The sequence below is a fragment of the Ursus americanus genome, chromosome 20 (genome assembly GCF_024610735.1).
Source record: "Ursus americanus isolate L20-20 chromosome 20, mUrsAme1.1.p, whole genome shotgun sequence".
NCBI lineage: Eukaryota > Metazoa > Chordata > Mammalia > Carnivora > Ursidae > Ursus > Ursus americanus.
The window spans coordinates 54,368,008-54,380,570 of record NC_142146.1 but is presented as its reverse complement, the minus strand read 5'-3'; the positions used below and the strand labels follow the sequence as shown (position 1 = coordinate 54,380,570).

At 38.5% G+C, this 12,563-nt stretch overlaps 1 protein-coding gene and 1 non-coding gene across 2 annotated transcripts in view; both read right to left on the bottom strand.

Moving 5' to 3' along the window:
* NMD3 (NMD3 ribosome export adaptor) overlaps window positions 1-12,563 on the bottom strand; it is a 114,579-nt gene that overhangs the window by 67,624 nt on the left and 34,392 nt on the right. The window lies entirely within an intron of this gene.
* Window positions 8,880-8,985, bottom strand: LOC123802846 (U6 spliceosomal RNA). Its single transcript, XR_006782677.1, has one exon. It is a non-coding gene; the product is annotated as a U6 spliceosomal RNA (small nuclear RNA).

Genomic DNA, 12,563 nt, shown 5'->3' with positions numbered 1-12,563 from the left:
TTACATGGCTGAGGATTTTTACTGATGGCACAGACGAAACATCCTAGGAGATAACATTTGTACAAGATGCCATTCAGATTTGTAATCCCGGCTTTCTCTATATCCTAATCTCTCCCCAGCATCCGCTGAGCTGATTTCTCTGTCTTTACTACCTTCCAGAGAACAGGGACCTGCCCGTTCTACGGAGCTCTCTAACCTATGGGATCTCTTTCCTCGTCAGCATTTTAATCCAGGATTTAAGATTGGTCTGTCACTTTGGGTGGTTGCACAATGCCTCTTCTCCTCACATCAACACTATCACTAACTGTGCTGCTCCTTGTCCCCCACTGAGACACCAGCCATGGCACCTCAGCACATCAGGCTCGGACCAAGCAGAGGACTCCAACCTCACCGCTGGCCTGTGGGCCAGCAGGCCTCTGGTGCTGACAGAAAGCTTTCTATATAATGGGGAAAAGATGGGCTCTTCAACAAATGCTGCTGGGGAGACAGGGAAACTGAAGTGACCCCATGAGAAAACATGCTGGTTCTTTTTCCTTTGCTTCTTTTCCGGCTTCTATTCTTGCTAGGGTCTGCACCCCTACGCACTCTACACATTGCCTTGTAATACAAATAGCATATGTCTTCCCTGTAAGGGACAAGGAGTTAATGATTTCTCTAGGATAGATAACATATGAGGAAGGACCAGGTGAGAATGACTGGAAGAAGCTATCATGTGCATATTCCAGACCACGGGCATTAGACATCTTGATGCCAAGTCTCCCTGGCTCCGAGGAATAACACTGGGCCCTCATCTTCGTTCTAACTGATTCCTGAGGTCTGAGAGGATATGTGCACCAGACCACCATCTTCAATAAAAACCCCCAGACCCAAACAAAGACGGGACTCATGTTCCTTTCCTCTCTGAGTCTCGCAGAGGGTCCATCTCTATCTGCTCTCTCTCTATCTTCAGTAAACTCTGCTTTCACTTTCTTCTGGCTCATGTTTGATTTCCATCCTGCGAGAAGCCAAGGACCCTCTTGGCTGGTCCCATGGGACTGACCCCCTCCCTAAACATGGTCCCCAAACCTGGCCTGCCTTCACAACTGGAAAAATTGGATGGCTACATGCAAAAAAAAAAAAAAAGAAAAAGAAAAAAGAAAAAGAAAAGAAAGAAAAAGAAAGAAAGAAAGGGAGAGAGGGAGGGAGGGAGCGAGAAAGAAAGAAAGAAACAAACAAACAAACAAACAAACTGGACCACTTCATTACACCATACACAAAAATAAACTCAAAATGGATTAAAGACCTAAACATGAGACCTGAAACCATAAAATTCCTAGAAGAAAACATAGACAGAACTGTCTCTGATATCGGCTGTAGAAACATTTTTCTAGGTATGCCTCCTCAGGCAAGGGAAACAAAAGCAAAAATAAACAGTTGGGATTACACCAAAATAAAAAGCTTTTGCACAGAGAAAAAAAGCATCAACAAAATGAAAAGGCAACCTACTGAATGGGAGAAGATATTTGCAAATGGTATATGTGATAAGGGGTTAATATTCAAAATATATAAAGAAATCATAAAACTGAACACACACCAAAAACCCCACAAATAATCTGATTGAAAAATGGGCAGAGGACCTGCACAGACATTTTTCCAAAGATGTACAGATGGCCAACAGATTCATGAAAAGAAGTTCAACATCACGAATTATCAGAGAAATGCAAATCAAAACCATAATGAGGTATCACCTTACACCTCTCAGAGTGGCTAGTATCAAAGTGACAAGAAATAACAAGTATTGCAGGATGTGGAGGAAAAGGAACCCTCGTGCACTGTTGGTGGGAATGCAAACTGGTGCAGCCACTGTGGAAAACAGCATGGAGGTTCCTCAAGAAATTAAAAATAGAACTACCATATGATCCAGTAATTCCACTACTGGGTATTTATCCAAAGAAAACGAAAACACTAATGCAAAAAGATACATGCATCCTTATGTTTGTTGCAGCATGATTTACAATAGCCAAGATATGCAACCCAGTGTCCATCAGTAGATAAATAAAGAAGATGTGGTAGATATATATACAACAGAATGCTACTCAGCCATGAAAAAGAAAAGAAATCTTACCATTTACAACATGGGTGGAACTAAAAACTATAATGCTAAATGAAATAAGTCAGACAGAGAAAGACAAATGTATGATTCACTCATATGTGGAATTTAAGAAACAAATGAACAACAACATAGAAGAAACCAAGAAACAGACTCTTAACTATAGAGAACTGATGGCTGCCAGACCGGAGGTGGGTGAGGGAATGGGTGAAATAGGTGAAAGGGATTAAGAAGTACAAACTTCCATACAAAATAATCACAGAGATGAAAAGTACAGCATAGGAAATATAGTCAATTAGATTGTAATAACATTGGTGACAGATGGTGACTACACGTATTGTGGCGAGTGCTGAGTAATGTACAGAATTGTTGAATCATTATGCTGTATAGCTGAAACTAATATAGTACTGTATGTTATTTATACTTCAATAAAAAAACTATAATGGAGGAAAAATTAACATATAAAAATCACGCCAGATTTTACTAGGAATATTTAACATCTTGCCATCACTCCAAACGCCAGTTATTACTTACGCATTCTGCAGGAAATTTACATCATCTTGTTCAATATAGTGTTTATTCGTGAGCACTCTTTTCCATGGCTTTTCTCCTAATTCAGACCATTAGCATACCTCATGCAGATTCATGGATCTGCCTAGCTCCTGGAGGACAGGAGTTCCAGGCCCTACACTACTTACCATGTTCTAAAACATTTTCTCGAAGCGCAGATTGGATCATGTGACTCTCCTGATCAAAAATCTTTAATGATTTCCTGTTGTAGAAGATAAACACCAGCTGCCTCTCAAGTCATGCTCGCCTCCATAGCCCCACATCGACTTGCGCTTCATTCCACACTCCTCTCAATCGTTGTTCAAGGTACTCCTGATATACCGAGTGCTCACCAACCATAGAAGTTTTCCTAGACCCTCCTCTATACTCCAGGAGCTTTTTGAACCTCTTTTAACAATGTGTCTTGTGCTAAACTGATCCATGTATTGGCCTTTTCCGTAAGACTAAAACCCAGGGACCAGAATTACTATTTCACTCATCCTCCTCACTCCCATGTCTTCTTAGATAATTTACCTGTGTGGTATAAAAGTATAAAAGGGGCATCACTAACCACACACGACCTTCCGAACTCTTCTTGTGGCAACAGCGAACAGGAGCAAAGTGGATACTTGACTTAGGCTATGCCAATCAGATTCTCGCCTTCTGAATTTGGAAACACACACAAACTCACACACCAACTCTAGTTGGAAGGTCAGGTAGACACAGAGCCTGAAACTATTAGTTGGGGTAGCTCCTGTGGGTCATTTATAAGGTGGTCCGAGAGCAGACAGGAGGCTGACAGAAGGCAGAATGAAGCAGAAATATGGCAGGGGCAAAATGCCATGCAGTGGAAGGAAAAAATAAAATAAAATAAAGGAAACAGAAGACAGAAAGGAAAAGGGTGTGTAAGTCAGGGAAAGGGAAGGAAGATGTCTGGCAGCTTGCTAGTTCCAGTGAGGCCAGCCTGTCCTGTTAGCATAGGCTCTATGGGACTTCTCTGCACCCTTACCTTTCACGTAAACAAACCTGAATTAGAACTGTCTTTCCTTGCAACTAAAGGATACCTTATTAATACAAACTTGCATTTACTTTGTTCATTAAATGTTTATTAAATTGAAGTGCTAGACAATATTACATTAAATAGAATTTCCTCAAGTTGAATTGGCACTGGGCAATTTCAGGAATACAAGACACAGGTGGACCAACGTCCTATGCATGATGGCAGCTAGTTATTTCCACTGAGCAGACCCTCCAACATGGAGGGAAGAAGGCAGAACTTTCTCCACGGTTCCAAACTATCTCATAAATTTTACATTAAAAATCAAGAGTCATTTCTCCAGAGCAATACACATTTATAACCTATGCTATTAAAAATGAATGATTCAATATTTTATATTTTATTCCAGATTTTCAGTAATCTTGAGGTTAATTTGATATTGATTGATAGAATGAACACTATTACTGGAAGCTACATGTAAAATATTCATAGGCATAAACCTATGGACTGAATTAGTCATAGGAGATATGATTAAGATGTATAGAATTCTATCTTTGCTGACCTTAATAAGAGAGCCAAAGTACAGCTTCCATTGTAACTGGACCCTGCATACTAGATCAGAATTGACCTATGGTAAAATTTGACCATTATTTAAATATTTCTATTCTGAAACCCCTTCCTAAACTGGAAAAAATATATACTCGTCAGTGCTAAAACAAGAAGTACTTTAAACATGAAATTTAGCTTGCATACAACACAGAGGCTACGTTAATAGAACACATTTAAGAATAGATTTCACATGTCATTGTGCCATATAACGATTACCTTTTGTATGTGCAGTTAAATGTACATATGTGACCAGAAGTATAACACAATGCCCACGCAATAATGGGTGCTTTTTACCACGATGAGAAATATTTAGAGAATAGCTTGATTGCTTCATCAAATAAAAGGAAAGGCAGTGTTTTATATGTTCCTACTCTTACCTAATTTAGTATTATTTTTTATATGTTCATTTGTGTAGCTAGTTATGCAGAGTGGAGCAAAATGCAGGATCCTGGTCATTTTGGGCCAAAAAATGGAAAATGCTGACTGTTTTTTCCACTTGGTTTCACCTCTGGCAGAGAAAAGGAGTCAGCCAAGAAATCCGATGTTAGTGCAAATTGAAGGAGATGTTGCTGAATAAGAAATTAAAAATGCTACTCTCATTGGAAATATATATAATTTGGAACTGTATATAAATAAATATAAATATATACATATATATAATCTCCTTATGAAATTCATTTATGGAAAGCAATTTGGATAGATTACATGTATGTTAAAATGACAAAGAAAAAATAAACAATCCAGGGTGGCGTGAGCTGGGAAGAGACACTGCCCACATTTACTAGCTAAGTCTTGCCTCCCCATTTGATCTGACTGCATCAAAACTGGTTGGAAGAACAAGTTCTGCATTGTTAATATATGTGAAACTTTACTTTTAGAGCTTATTAAGTGATCTGGACCAATATTTCAGCTTGATTCATTATAAATCAAGATATATTCAGGGAAAATATCTGCATAGGATAAGAAGTAATTAAAATTATTCTGTCTTTTTTATGTACATCTCACCAGTTATATATACATATATATATATATTTTACTTTTTTCTCTTTTTTTAAAAGAATATGATAGGCATTAAAAGATCAGTTGAGGAGTGGCTGGTTGGCTCAGTGGCTAAGTGTTCAACTCTTGATTTCAGCTCAGGTCATGATCTCAGGGTAAATACTATTTTTCAGAGCTTCATACCTTTTCCCAGATTCTCTCCAAGGCAAGCTCTGGGTCCACCAGTGAGGTGTGTATCTACACAAGGTCACAGCCAGGAAATGGAGACAAGGTAGGTCCTGGGAAAAACACAGTGTCCTCTATATTCGTGGTCTAAGATGGAGTGGCTGGTCTCTACTGCTTCCTGGACTGTCTCCCAGTCAGGGAGGTACCTTAGGGCATCCTACAGCTGTCTACCACAGAAGTCTATAGCTGGTGTCACAGTGATCTGTTCTCCTCAGTTCAGTGAGGGCAGTGATCTCCCTCACAGACTCAGTCAGCTCTTAATGACATAGCCCAGAAGCCTGATCCCGCCTCACTTGAAGCTAGCCCTACTTCCAGATTTTTCAGTTACCCTTCAGAAATCATCTACTTCTCCTTATCGTTTAACCCCATTTAGGTTTATGTGTGTTGAAATATAAAGACTTGTAATTGATTTCAATTTCTATATTTTTATGTACAATTTAGCACTGTTGTGACAGTTACCATGCTTAAAAATGTTTTGCAAACTATCAGAACAAAAAGGAAATGATTATGCAGGAATCCGACAGCACATCAAATAACAAGACTGGGGGGCTGTGTTCAGAAAGAAGGTAGCTGTGATATCTCAGGAACAGGTGATTTTCTTGATCAATGACAGTGACTGCTCCAGTGGAGTGGGGATGGGAAGGGCAGGCCAGGGCATTTGGGGATGATGCTCAACATCAGTAGGCCCTGGACCAGGACCTGGACTCTTCCATGATAGTATCCCAATGATCTGGGCCCAGGTACATATGTAGATTAGTCATGTGCCTGAAGGTGTTATATTGAACGGAGAGGCATCAAAAGTATTCAAAGACCATGTGAAAAATTTTGAATCAGCAGAATATTCTGCTATTGATTTTTGTAGCAAAGCCAGAGTACTGGCTGCCAGTTTATCTGTAACCAGTCATCCTGGTAGAATCAGCATCCTTTCCCAGGGGTGCTTTGGATGGATTTCCAGCAAAGTTAAACAGAGCTGTTTATTGACATTTATTTGCTGCCTGTACTGGATGGTCTCCATCAACTGTCTTCAAGAACAGAGTGACTAGGAAGGTGCAGAAAGGTAAGAAAGGCTCCATAAAAGGGGGTGATAACTGCACAGAGTCTTTAACAATGTCCAGAAGTTCCCCAGGTTAACGAGGAAGAAAAAAGAGAGCATGAATATGCAAAGGAGTTGCAAAATAATGGCTTATCTGAGGAACTGCTAGTAGCTGGGTGTGGTAATATTGTGTACACATGGAGAAGTGAGAAGGTGAAACCAAGGAAAGTAGGCACTTATATGTGGAATCACCACTTATTTGTGTGAAAGTCCTTGTCTGACAGGTCTAGGATTTTTCATTTTGGGCTACGGGTGATGAGATACCATCAGATGATTTTAAACAAAGAAATGACATTATCAGATTCACAGTTTTTGGAGAAAATCTGGAGAAGAAAAACCGAAAAGACCAACAAATAATAAGAGAGGAAATGAAGGGCCTGTACTGAGGCAGGTCTAGACAGTAAAGGAAGACAGGATCATCAGGAAGTTGGGTGAGCTAGAACTAGTGACGAATTACAAGTGGAGGCAAAAGGAATAGTCTGAGTCCCAGAGGTCTCCACTTGACAATGGGTGGATAGTAAATGAGAGCACAAGAGAAGGCGTGTGTTTGGCGGGTGGGCAGAAAAGGAAGATATTTTCATTCAGAGTTTATGAGACATCTAGGTGGACATGTCTAATGGCCAGGAGAGTGGTCAGGTATAGAGAAAACATGAGAATTGAGAGACAGATTTAAAAGCCATAAACATATAGAAAGCAATTAAAGTCATTGGGCCTTGCCTAGAGAGATGCAGAGAATATGCCTTGAACCTAAGAATTTCCTCATGACAGGGGGAAATCAGGACTTTTATTGCAAATATATGAGTAGCAGTATCTATTCTTTTTTTTTAATTCATTTTATTTATTTATTTTAGAGAGGGAGAGAATGTGTGTGTGTATATTCGAGAAGGGGGCAGGAGGGTAGGTGGGAGAGCAAACTCCATGCTTGACCGTGGGCCCGACGCAGGGCTCGATCTCATGACCCTGAGATCACGACCTGGGCCAAAACGAAGAGTCGATACTCAACCGACTAAGCCACCCAGGTACCCCAGGTAGCTTTATGTAAATTCTTTATGAAACCTTCACAGACTTCCCTGAGCAAAATTAAGTCTTCTCATGTGTATAATAATTTTTAAGGGCTGCCATAACAAAATATGAAAAACCGTTGTTTAAACAACAGAAATTTATTTTTTCACAAGGCTAGAAACTAGAAGCCCACGATCAAGAAGTTGACAGTTTGTTTAATTCTGAGGCCTCTCTCCTTGGCTTGCAGATGGCTCTCTCCTGGCTATGTCTTCAAATGGTCGTGTGTGTGTGTGTCTGTATCCTGATCTCTTCTCCTTCTTAAAAAATTTGTTTGTTTGAACAAGTCATTTGGACGACCAGCTTCTTTGTTTTTAATTGAAGTATAATTGATATATAGTATTACAATTATATTACTTTCAGATATTCAACATAGTGATTTGATAATTCTACACATTACAAAATGCTCACCATGAAACGTGTAGTTACCATGTCAACATACAACATTTTTACAATATTATTGACTATATAATGAGCTTTCCATCCCCATGACTTCTTTATTTTGTGACTGGAAGTTTGTACCTCTTAACTATTTTGCCCTTTCTCCCTCCACCCCCCTCAGCAACCAGGAGTTTGTTCTCTGTATTTATGTGTCTGTTTTTGCTTTTTGCTTACTTTTTTTAGATTCCACATATGAGTGCAATCATATAGAATTTGTCTTTGTCTGACTTATTTCACTTAGTATAATATGTTCTAGGTCCATCCATGTTGTTGCAAATGGCAAGATTTCATTTCTTTAATGATAATTAAGATAATATATATACCACTTCTTCTTTATCCATACATCTATTGATGGATGCTTAGGTTGCTTCCAAATCTTGGATATGGTAAATCATGCTGTAATAAATATAGGGATGCAAATATCTTTTTGAATTAGTGCTTTTGTCTTCTTCGGTAAATACCCAGTAGAATTACTGGGTTGTATGGTATTTCTCTTTTTAATTTTTTGAGAAAAAGCCATAATATTTTCCACAGTGGCTGCACCAATTTACATTCCCACCAATAGTGCATGAGGGTTCCTTTCTCTCCACGTTCTCACCAATGCTTGTTATTTCTTGTCGGTTTTGATACTAGTGACTCTGACAGGTGTAAGGTGATATCTTATTATGGTTTTGATTTGCATTTCCCTGATGATTAGTGATGTTGAACATCTTTCCATGTATCTGTTGGCTATCTGTATATCTTTGGAAAAATGTCTATTCAGGTCTTCTGATGATTTTCTTTTTTTTTTGGTAACACTTTTTATTGCCCACGTTTTATAAAATATGGAATGCTTCATGAATTTGCATGTTATCCTTGCACAGGGGCATGCTAATCTTCTCTCTATTGTTCTAATTTTAGCATATGTGCTGCCAAAGTGAGCACCCTCTGCCCATTTTCTAATTGGATTATTTGTGGGGGGTTTTTGGTCTGTGTTGGATTTTATGAGTTCTTTATATATTTTGTATATTAACACCTTATCAGATATCTTCTCCCATTCAGTAGGTTGCCTTTTCCTTTTTTTGATCGTTTTCTTCATTGTGCAAAAGCTCTTTAGTCTGATGTAGTCCCAACTGTTTATTTTTGCTTTTGTTTCCCTTGCCTGAGGAGACATATCCAGAAAAATATTATGAACACCAATGTCCAAGTCTTTACTGCCTATGTTCTCATTTAGTTTTATGGTCTCAGGTCTTACATTTAGGGCTTTAATCCATTTGAATTTGGGTTTTTTTCTTTTTTTTTAGAGAGGTGGGGGAAGGGCAAAAGGAGAGGGAGAGAGAGAATCATAAGCAGGCTCCACACCCAGCACAGAGCCTGATGCAGGGCTCAGTCATAACTCTGACATCATGGCCTGAACTGAAATCAAGAGTTGGATGCTTAACAGACTGAGACACCCAGGCTCCTCCAACAATATTAATTCTACCAAGATGATATCTCTTTCCATTTATTTGTGTCCTCTTCAATTTCTTTCATCACTGTCTTACAGTTTTCAGAGTACAGGTCTTTCACTTCCTTGTTTAAATTTATTACTAGATATGTTATTCTTTCTGATGCAATTGTATAGGGGGTTGGTTTCTTGATTTCTCTTTCTGCTACTTTGTAATTAGGGCATAGAAATGCAACAGATTTCTGTATATTGATTTTGTATCCTGCCACTTTACTGAATTCATTAACTAGTTCTAATAGTTTTTTGGTGGCGTCTTTAGGGTTTTCATATCATCTGCTAATAGTGATGGTTTTACTTTTTCCTTACCAATGTGGATGATTTATTTCTTTTTCTTGTCTGATTGCTGTGGCTAGGACTTCCAGTACTATGTTGAATAAAAGTGGTGAGAGCAGGCATCTTTGTCTTGTTCCTGATCTTAGAGGAAAAGCTTTCAGCTTTTCACAATGAGGTATGATGTTAACTGTGGGTTTGTCATATATGACCTTTATTATGTCAAGGTACACTTACCTACTTTGTGGAGAGCTTTTTTTCATGGATGATATTGAATTTATTTAAATGCTTTTTCTGCATCTGTTAAGATGATTGTATGATTTTTATCCTTCATTTTACTCATGCGGTGTCTCATGTTGATTGATTTGTGGATATTGAACCATCCTTGCATCCCTGGAATAAATCCTGCTTGATCGTGGTGAATGATCCTCTTAATGTATTGTTGAATTCAGGTTGCCAATATTTTGTTGAGGATTTTTGCATCTCTGTCCATCAGGGATATTGATCCATATTTTTTTGTCTTTATCCGGTTTTGGTATCAGAGTACTAGTGGGCTCCTAGAAGGAATTTACAAGCATTCCTTCCTCTTTTTTTTTTTTGGGGGGTAGTTTGAGAAGGATAGAAATTAACTCTTCTTTAAAATGTTTAGCAGAAAAAAGAAAACCAAAGCTGGTGGCATCACAATCCTGGACATCAAGCTCTATTACAAAGCTGTAATCATCAAGACAGTAAGGTAATGGCACAAAAACAGACATATAGATCAATGGAACAGAATAGAGAACCAAGAAATGGACCCTCAACTCTATGGTCAACTAATCTTCAACAAAGATTAGTTGGAGGAAAGAATAGCAGGAAAGAATATCCAATGGAAAAAGGACAGCCTCTTCAACAAATGGTGTTGGAAAAATTGGACAGCCACAAGCAGAAGAATAGAACTGGACCATTTCCTTACACCATCCACAAAAATAGACTCAAAATGGATGAAAGACCTCAATGTGAGACAGAAATCCATCAAATCCTAGAGAAGAACACAGGCAGCAACCGCTGTGATCTCGTCCTCAGCAACTTCTTACTAGACACATCTCCAAAGGCAAGGGAAACAAAGGCAAAAATGAAATATTGAGACGTCGTCAAGATAAAAAGCTTTTGCACAGCAAAGGAAACAGTTGACAAAACTAAAAGACAACTGACAGAATGGGAGAAGATATTTGCGAATGTCTTATCAGATAAAGGGCTAGTATCCAAAATCTATAAAGAGCTTATCAAACTAAATACCCAAAGAACAAAAAATCCAGTCAAGAAATGGGCAGAAGACATGAACAGACATTTCTCCAAAGAAGACATCCGAATGTCCAACAGACACATGAAAAAGTGCTCAACATCGGCATCAGGGAAATACAAATCAAAACCACAATGAGATACCACCTCACACCAGTCAGAATGACTAAAATTAACCATTCAGGAATGACAAGTGTTGGTGAGGATGTGGAGATAGGGGACCCCTCTTACACTGTTGGTGGGAATGCAAGCTGGTACAGCCACTCTGGAAAACAGTGTGGAGGTTCCTCAAAAAGTTGAAAGTAGAGCTACCTTATAACGCAGCAATTTCACTACTAGGGATTTACCCCAAAGATACAAATGTAGTGCTCTGGAGGGACACCTGCACCATAATGTTTATAGTAGCAATGCCCACAATAGCCAAACTATGGAAAGAGCCCAGATTTCCATCAACAGATGAATGGATAAAGAAGATGTGGTCTATATATACTGTGGAATACTACTCAGCAGTGAAAAAATGAAATCTTGTCATTTGTAATGACGTGAATGGAACTAGAGGGTATTATGCTAATGAAATAAGTCAATCAGAGAAAGAAAATTATCATATGATCTCACTCATATGTGGAATTTAAGAAACAAAACAGAGGATCATAGGGGAAGACAGGAAAAAATAGAACAAGACAAAATCAGAGAGGGAGACAGACTGTAAGAGACTCTTAATCCTAGGAAACAAACTGAGGTTTGCTGGAGGGGAAAGTGGTGGGGAATGGAGTAACTGGGTCATGGACATCAAGGAGGGCATGTGATGTAATGAGCACTGGGTATTATATAAGATTGATGAATCACTCACCCCCACCTCTGAAATCAGTAATATGTTATATATTTATCAATTAAATTTAAATCAAAAATAAAAATAAAAATAGATGCTTGGTAGAATTCACTTGTGGAGCCATCTGGTCTTGGATTATTTTGTTGGGAGTTTTGTTTTTTTTAATTACTGATTCAATTTCATTACTAATAATCAGTCTGTTCTATTACATCCTGATTCAGTCTCAGAAGATTGTATGTTTCTAAGAATTTATCAATTTCTTCTACGTTGTCCAATTCGTTGTCATATAATTTTTTGTAGTAGTTTCATAATCTTTTGTATGTCTCTGGTGTCAGTTGTAACTTCTCTTTCATTTATTTTTTATTCTTTAAAGGATTTTATTTATTTATTTTAGAGACAGCAAAAGTGAGGGGGGTGGTAGAGGGGGAGAGAGAGGGACAGAATCTCAAGCAGACCCTGTGCTAAGAGCAGAGCCCCATGCAGGGCTCGATCTCATGACCCTGAGATCATGACCCAAGCAGAAACCAAGAGTTAGACGCTTAACCAACTGAGCTACCCAGGTGACCCTTCTCTTTCATTTTTTATTTTATTTATTTGAGTCCTTGCTCTTTTTTTTTTTTTCTTGATGACTCTGGCTAA